The sequence below is a fragment of the Biomphalaria glabrata genome, chromosome 13 (assembly GCF_947242115.1).
Source record: "Biomphalaria glabrata chromosome 13, xgBioGlab47.1, whole genome shotgun sequence".
Lineage (NCBI taxonomy): Eukaryota > Metazoa > Mollusca > Gastropoda > Planorbidae > Biomphalaria > Biomphalaria glabrata.
The window spans coordinates 27,183,757-27,193,382 of NC_074723.1; positions in this window are offsets into that span (position 1 = coordinate 27,183,757).

The window sequence follows — 9,626 nt, forward strand, 5'->3', positions numbered from 1 at the left end:
CTTTATATATGTCAGGTGTTTAATAGATCTACTCAAGGTGTTATTAATGATTTTATATACGTCAGGAATTCAGTAGATGTAGTCATATTCCTAATGACTCTATAATGATGCTATTCACAAGTTCAAATGAGTCATCTATTTTGATTAAGTTTTATGAATCTTGAATACTCATGAATGTTGTTTTTTTCTCAAAACGTATAATTTATATTTTTAAGATATTAAAGTTAATTTTTTTAAGCAGTTTGAAAGTAATTTGTCATGAGCGGCTTCTTGTGAATACATTAACATAATTAAATAAGAGAATGTTCGGGCTTTTAATAAATCAAGTACTGACTAAGTTTTAAATATCTGGATACATTTGAACGTTTCAAAGGGTTGTAATAGTTTTTGTTTTGTTTTGTTTTTGTTTTATGAAATACAATAAGAGAAGTCAGAACAAATTGAGATCTAGGAACAAACTTGGATTGGATTATGTTTTAGAACTATATTTACTATAATTGGGAGAGACTACACAACTATTTTCATTCAACAATCTCTACAGTCATACTTGACTTGTTTTATAGGCATACAATTGAGACTAATTTGCTTGTTATTCTGCAATAGACTCGAAATCTAGACGTCTGCAACTTTGATATCTGGACCCTGCACCGCACTGGAACTACTTAATACAGTCACCTACCGAGAGTCTCAAAATGTTTTGGTCAGACACGTAGGGACTGTCTCAAAATGTTTTGGTCAGACACGTAGGGACTGTCTCAAAATGTTTTGGTCAGACACGTAGGGACTGTCTGAAAATGTTTTGGTCAGACACGTAGGGACAGTCTCAAAATGTTTTGGTCAGAAAAGTAGGGACTGTCTGAAAATGTTTTGGTCAGACACGTAGGGACAGTCTCAAAATGTTTTGGTCAGACACGTAGGGACAGTCTCAAAATGTTTTGGTCAGACACGTAGGGACAGTCTCAAAATGTTTTGGTCAGACACGTAGGGACTGGCTCCAAATATTTCTTATTGTGCCTGATTCTCAGTTATTATACACGCATCTCTAAATTTAGTAACACTACGAGTTTGGAAGTTACCATTAAAACCTAAAGCTGTCAACCAAAATCCTTCACCAGGAGCTCGAGACTTCACTCAACCAGAAACAAGAGGACAAAATAATTGACCATTCATCCTGTTTTTAATTTTTAAAACTGGACAAAGAAAAGTCAGCTGTGAGTCAGTCATGCATCTGGTCTTCCGAGTCGGTGTGGGAAGTCTGCTACTCCATTCATGTCCATTGACTAATTGAATGACGTTTAAGGCAGGTCAGCGAGGCAGGTCAGCAAGGCAGAATCAAGGCAAGCAATAAGATGTCATTGACTAAAACAATAATATTACAATTCAAACAGCAGTAATAACAAATGTCGTTGAGTAGCATGATGTCGACAAAATGAGAGTTTGATTAAATCAAGGTGTGACTAGCACTAACATCCTTATTATTTTAGTGAGACAAACAAATATTCTGCGTGTTATACAGCTCTTCTCATAGACACTCATTCTTGTCTTTCAAATCTCTATGAAATCTTGGGATCGGGGATGAATTCTATGAAGACAAAGATCTAGATCTATTGATATTTGAGAGTTCAATACAATTCTGATTTGTCTCCATTGGACGATGTATAGAAAAGTAAGTGGCCACTGGCAACAAAACCTCCAATGACACACCCGCTGACTTGTACATTTCTCTCTCCTGTCAAGACTTACACACCCGCTGACTTGTACATTTCTCTCTCCTGTCAAGACTTACACCCCCGCTGACTTGTACATTTCTCTCTCCTGTCAAGACTTACACACCCGCTGACTTGTACATTTCTCTCTCCTGTCAAGACTTACACACCCGCTGACTTGTACATTTCTCTCTCCTGTCAAGACTTACACCCCCGCTGACTTGTACATTTCTCTCTCCTGTCAAGACTTACATGGTCTCAACAAAACCTCCAATGACACACCCGCTGACTTGTACATTTCTCTCTCCTGTCAAGACTTACATGGTCTCAACAAAACCTCCAATGACACACCCGCTGACTTGTACATTTCTCTCTCCTGTCAAGACTTACATGGTCTCAACAAAACCTCCAATGACACACCCGCTGACTTGTACATTTCTCTCTCCTGTCAAGACTTACATGGTCTCAACAAAACCTCCAATGACACACCCGCTGACTTGTACATTTCTCTCTCCTGTCAAGACTTACATGGTCTCAACAAAACCTCCAATGACACACCCGCTGACTTGTACATTTCTCTCTCCTGTCAAGACTTACACACCCGCTGACTTGTACATTTCTCTCTCCTGTCAAGACTTACACACCCGCTGACTTGTACATTTCTCTCTCCTGTCAAGACTTACATGGTCTCAACAAAACCTCCAATGACACACCCGCTGACTTGTACATTTCTCTCTCCTGTCAAGACTTACATGGTCTCACGAATCCAGTAATTTACCGACTTCCTATTTCCATATTTGAAACTATTCTATTTACCTTTTTATTCTCGTTCTAGAACACGTCTTCAATGGGTAAGTCATGTCAAGAAAAAGTATTCCCTTGACACGTTGAATATGTCGTCATGTCAAGGCAATTGTCACGTTGAATATGTCGTCATGTCAAGGGAATGTGTTTCCTGTGTCACGTTGAACATGTCGTCATGTTAAGGGAATGTGTTTACTGTGTCACGTTGAACATGTCGTCATGTTAAGGGAATGTGTTTACTGTGTCACGTTGAACATGTCGTCATGTTAAGGGAATGTGTTTACTGTGTCACGTTGAACATGTCGTCATGTTAAGGGAATGTGTTTACTGTGTCACGTTCTGTATGTCGTCATGTCAAGGGAATGTGTTTCCTGTGTCACGTTCTGTATGTCGTCATGTTAAAGGGAATGTGTTTCCAGTGTCAAGTTGAATATGTCATGTCAAGGGAATGTATTTCCTGTGTCACGTTGAACATGTTGTCATGTTAAGGGAATGTGTTTCCAGTGTCACGTGGAATATGTCGTCATGTCAAGGCAATTGTCACGTTGAATATGTTATCGTGTCAAAGGAATGTGTTTCCAGTGTCACGTGGAATATGTTGTCATGTCAAGGGAATGTGTTTCCTGTGTCACGTTCTGTATGTCGTCATGTTAAGGGGAATGTGTTTCCAGTGTCAAGTTGAATATGTCATGTCAAGGAAATGTATTTCCTGTGTCACGTTGAACATGTCGTTATGTTAAGGGAATGTGTTTCCAGTGTCACGTGGAATATGTCGTCATGTCAAGGCAATTGTCACGTTGAATATGTTATCGTGTCAAAGGAATGTGTTTCCAGTGTCACGTGGAATATGTTGTCATGTTAAGGGAATGTGTTTCCAGTGTCACGTGGAATATGTTGTCATGTTAAGGGAATGTGTTTACTGTGTCACGTTCTGTATGTTGTCATGTCAAGGGAATGTGTTTACTGTGTCACGTTCTGTATGTTGTCATGTCAAGGGAATGTGTTTCCCATGTCCGGCATGGTTTGAAGGAACAAGGGAAGATGAAGTACAAATAATGTATTTGTAAGCTAGATCTAAATAGAACAAAACATGGAATCAGGAGACAGAAACAATCATTTTCCAGTCTCCCTCCTTTCCCTATCTGCCCACCTGTGCACTGTTTACCTGTGCACTGTTTACCTGTGCACTGCCCACACTAGCGGATCCAGAACTTTGGAGGGGGCGATTTTTTTCCAAACCCTAACCCTAACGCCCAGTAAACCCTAGCCCTATACATAAACGTGCGTACAGCACACACACACACACACACACACATATATATATATATATATATATATATATATATATATATATATATATATAAGAATAAATAAGCAGTATTTCTCAGTATTTTCATGCATTCTTCACTGCAGAAACGCATTCTCCTGACATCTACAGCTCTTTATCCATCAGTGGAGTTCGGGGCGAAGCCCCGACGCCAAAAGCGTTTTCTTGCATTTTTCACTGCAGAAACGCCTGCTCCTGACAACTACAGCTCACTATTCATCAGTGAGTTTCGGGGCGTAGCCCCGACGCAGAAAGCGTTTTCATGCATTCTTCACTGAAGAAACGCATTCTCCTGACATCTACAGCTCTTTATCCATCAGTGGAGTTCGGGGCGAAGCTCCGACGTCAAAAAGCGTTTTCTTGCATTTTTCACTGCAGAAATGCCTGCTTCTGACATCTACAGCTCTTTATCAATCAGTTTAGTTCGGGGCGAAGCCCCGACGCCAAAAAGCGTTTTCTTGCATTTTTCACTGCAGAAACGCCTGCTTTTGACATCTACAGCTCTTTATCAATCAGTGGAGTTCGGGGCGAAGCCCCGACGCCAAAAGCGTTTTCTTGCATTTTTCACTGCAGAAACGCCTGCTCCTGACAACTACAGCTCACTATTAATCAGTGATTTTCGGGGCGTAGCCCCGACGCATAAAGCGTTTTCATGCATTCTTCACTGAGAATTCTTCTCCTGATATCTACAGCTCATTATTAATCAGTGGAGTTCGGTTCGCCCCGACGCTAAAAGCGTTTTCTTGCATTCTTCGCTGAAGAAACGCATTCTCCTGACCTAAAGCTCATTATTCATCCTATTAAAAAAGGACTTTTTGAATAATATTGTACTTGAAAAAGATTCTAATTTGAATGTATACGTCCTTAATACATTGCAAATAAATCCGATTTGTTCCTTGAAAAGATCAGATACCCCACATATTTAGATTAAGGCTTTGAGGATCGCCGCCGAAAAAAAAAATTCGATAAATAATATTCAATAAAATTCAAGCAGAAATTGTGAGTTATAGTCCAAATTTAACTAGAAAAATATTAGATTGAGTAGAGGTTGGAAAAAAGGCTACTCATCTCAATCGTGACTCTTATACTGAAAATTTTTGTTTGAATTCTAACTTTTCCAAAGCAAAGTCTTTCTTAAAATAAATATGATAAATTCATGTGAAATTACATAAACTCTGTCTGGAAATGGGAGGGGCGGTAGAATGAAAACGATTTATCCTCGCTCCTTTTTATAATTTCTGCTAATGATTACATTTGGCATTAAAGAATAAGGGTGGGGCCACTCGATACGAGAATTTAATTTATAGCATATATAAATTATATTTGTGGCTGATTTTTTTTTTACATTTTGTAATTTCTGAACTATAATACAAAAAGAAAAATTATTGCTTCGTCCGATGAGGGAAAGGAGATGGCATGTATCGCCCCTCCCAACTGTTTTTTCTTTTATATTTACTAATCATAAAATTTGAGATTAGAGTGTGGTGCGACATAATATACAAATGGTTTCACATATCAATTATATAGAAATTCAACTATTTTTGTTCACAAACTATGATTCCTCCATAAAAATATGACCGTCCCCCCCCCACTCAGAGGGCTAGAGCGGGAAGGGCAGTACATGCAATTGCCCCCCCCCCCCTTTTACCCCACCGAATCGGCCAAGATACCTGAAGGAGAGCGACATAATATCAAATTTATATATCAATGCAACTAATCACAAACTATGATTTCTCCATAAAAGTAGGACCGCCCCCCCCCCCCACTCAAAGGGTTTAGGTGGGAAGGGCAGTAGAGGTTTCACCCCCCTCCCCCCACACACACCAATCGGACAACAGGGGAACGACATAATGTAAAGATCGGTTAAAATATCAATAACAAGTTTTAATCATATAGATATTTAATTGATTCTTTTGGCAAGCTGTGATTTCTACAAATAAATTGGACCGCCCCCCCCCCACTCAAAAGTTTATGGTTGGGGGGGGGCGGATTGATGCTATCGCCCCCTCCCGACCCCACCTAATCGGCCAACATACTAGAGGGGGGGCGAAATAATCTAAAAATAGTTTGAGATATAAATAATTAGTATATATTATTAACATAAGTAATAAATTCGTATACAAATTGTGTGACTTCTATACTAAATTCGTCCGCCCCCCCCTGGATCCGCCAGTGACTGCCCACCTGTGTACTGCCCACCTGTGTACTGAGATTCTAAATCTGGATCCATGCACAGTCACAATGTACTAGTTGGCCTGTTGTGACATTGATGAAGTAGTCTCCCCTGGATTTCGCCATTGCAGCTAAATATCTAGTTTAGGTAATTAGCGACTGTCTACTTTTAGGTGACTAGCGACTGCCTCCTAGGTGACCGTGTTGTGAAGATCTCATGACCATACTTAAAAGATATTTTCGATTTAGATTTGATCGGGGTGATTGTTGTTTTCAATCTTACTCTACAGGGAAGCTTTAAGTGAATTAGACGCTCAACTGGTGCAGTCCACGCCAGGGGCGTATGAAAATCTAGATAAAAAGTATTCCAATGTTCTACTTTGAATGTCGACATTTTCAGATGAGGTTATGAAACCAAGTCGGCTTCACGAACATATAGCAATATCCAAAAATAATTTAAGAATATTCATGAAAGTGTCTAAAAATCTACTATGTTTTAGAAGCGTCTTAGAAAAATGCATAGCTTTTTTTTTTACAAGTCTTATGATATTGTTTGAAATTTGATTAAAATTCAAATTCATTTTTTTCAAAACAATGTTACACAAAATTTTTTTTTTGTTATTGATGAAATATTTTGTCAAACTTGTGTTAGTTCTGTAGCTTAGGACGACATATAGGGAGTAGCGGATCCAGTTCATTATTCATCAGTGGGGCTCGGGGCGAACCCCAATGCTAAAAGCGTTCTCTTGCATTCTTCACTGCAGTAACGCATTCTCCTGACATTTACTGCTCATTATTCATCAGTGGGGTTCGGGACGAACCCCCGAAAGCGTCTTCTTGCATTCTTCACAGAAGAAACGCATTTTCCTGACCTAAAGCTCATTATTCATCTTATTAAAAAAGGACCTTTTGAATAATGTTTTACTTGAAAAATATTCTAATATGAATTTATAGGCCCTTAATACATTGAAAATAAAACCGATTTGTTCCTTGAAAAGATTAGATACCCCACATTAAGGCTATGAGGATCGCCGACGAAAAAAAAAATGCGATAAATAATATTTTATAAAAATGTTTATTTGTAAGTGATACACTTTGTTCAAAAGGCATGTTTGTAACTTTGTTTTGTTACAGAACTAGAATTCAAAGCTCAAAACAAAAACTTTCAGAAGCTAAAGAAGAACTTGAGTGAACCATTTAGATTCTTCTCTAAATATTTTTGCATTTTTAGGATGTAAGTATAAATTGTGAGTTATAGTCCCAAATTTATTTAACTAGAAAAATATCTGATTGAGTAAAGGTTGGAAAAAGGCGACTATGAAAATATTATTTGGGTTTAGAACTCATCTCTATAGTTACTCTTATACTAAAAAATTTCGTTTGAATTCTAAATTTTCCAAAGCAAAGTCTTACTTAAAGTAATTATGATAAATTCATGTGAAATTACATAAACTCTGTCGCCAAATGTGACAATTCTGTTTTAAAACGTCATGTTTTCGTCTGGAAAGTGGAGGGCGGTAGATTGAAAAAGATTGATCCTCGCTCCTTTTTAAAATTTCTGCTAATGATTGCATTTGGCATTAAAGAAAAGGGATCGGGCGACTCCATATAAGAATTTATAGCAGTAGATTCAATCGCCCCCCTCCCAGCTTACCCCACCGAATCGGCCAAAATACCAGAAGGAGAGCAACATAATATAAAATGTATATATTAATTCATTAATTTTGTTCACAAACTATGATTTCTCCATAAAAGTAGGACCGTCCCCACACACACTCAAAGTGTTTAGGTGGGAAGGGAAGGGCAGTAGAGGTATTCGCCCCTCCCCCAATCGGCCAACAGGGGAGCGGCAGAATATAAAGATCGGTTAAAATATCAATAACAAGTTTTAATCATATAGATATTTAATTGATTCTGCTAGCAAATAAATTGGACCGCCCCCCCCCCACTCGAAAGTTTAGGGGGGGGGGCAGGATTGACGCCATCGCCCCCACCCGACCCCACCAAATCGGTCAACATACTAGAGGGGGGTGGAGAAATAATCTAAAAATAGTTTGAAATATAAGTAATGAGTAAATATTATTGTATTATTATTATTAAGTAATAAATTCGTTTACAAATTGTGATATCAAAATTCGTCCGGGTTAGGGGCGAACGCCGCTACCGCCCCCCCCCCCTGGATCCGCCATTAGTTCTGTGATTAAAAGCCCATACTATAGAAAATCTGATAAATGATTTTTGAAAAAGACTTACGTACATAAATATATATATATATAGCTCTGTGAATCGATCAATCGCGGATAAGAATTTGTTTCCGGTTTCCAGTCTAGATATAATATACATATAAGTCTATGCTCATCAGTTTATCATTAGCTACAGTCCTTAAATTTAACGAAAATAAAGTTACGTATAAAAAAAAAAGTGAACATAAGTGCTTTCTTAAGCAGAGGAATTATTGCTTTGTACTTTAAACATTGAAATGTTGACTTTGAATTACATAGTTCCCCTTTCAGACCTTGCGATCTATAGGGCAGATGATGTAAAAGTCATCTGTTTCTGTGGCCTACGGTTACGAGAGTGTCATATGGCCAGCACAACGACCAACCGCCTTTACTTTTCCCCAACTAATGTCAGGTACCCATTAGAGCTGGGTGGACACAGAGGCGCCTAATATACCGACATTAAGAATCCCAGTCTTTACCAGGATTTGAACACAGAACCTCTGGTTCGAAAGCCAAGCGCTTTACCGCTCAACCACCGCGCCTCTATAAGCTGCACAGAAAGCACGACATGAGGCGATACGAACTGAGATTTGTCACTTGTGTATTATCTCGCCAGTAAATGATGGTATCATTCATTAAAAGAGTCTTAAGGTTAATTTTATGTTGATCTTACTTCTATATTGTACCATTTGGAATTGAGACATATATTCATTAAGGACATGATCTCATCTCATGACATAATGTCGATTGTCAAAAATGCTAGGGCAGTAAAAAAGGTCAAACCCTCCCCGGCCCCCAAATCCCTACGCCACTGGAATTAGTGATGATCAGCCAGTCAGTGGTCAGGAATGTCTATTGTTGATTAGTATGACGTCTTTAGAAATGTGTTTTGGGACGAAACAACGAATACAAAATCGTCTTGGTGAAAATTAAACGCCGCCATTTCAACCGTGACAGGCAACAAGGTAAAGAACAGAGGAAATGGTCATCAAGCGAGGACTGAATCAGTCAGACAGACATCTTGGACTCTTACTACTATCAATCAAAGATAAGGAGCGTCCTTTAAACAGCTAATTTTGAAAACCAATTATCTAGATATCAGTCTCAGCATGACGTTAAAAAAGTAGACAAGGTTAAGGTCGAGATCTTTACCATGAACATTTGAGAACCATCGAGAAAGGTAAAAATTTTGGTTGAAGTTGGGAAAAAAAGGCAGCCACTGCAGCGCGTCAACGATTCTCAAATAGTCGTTACAATGTATATGGTGTAGTCTTCACAGACAGATCTACATGTATTGTAATACATGCGCTAAAAGACATTGTATTTGGTAATACGCACCAAAAAAAATATTTGTCAATGCTGAAATTTTTTTATTTTGTTTTGGCACAATTTAAA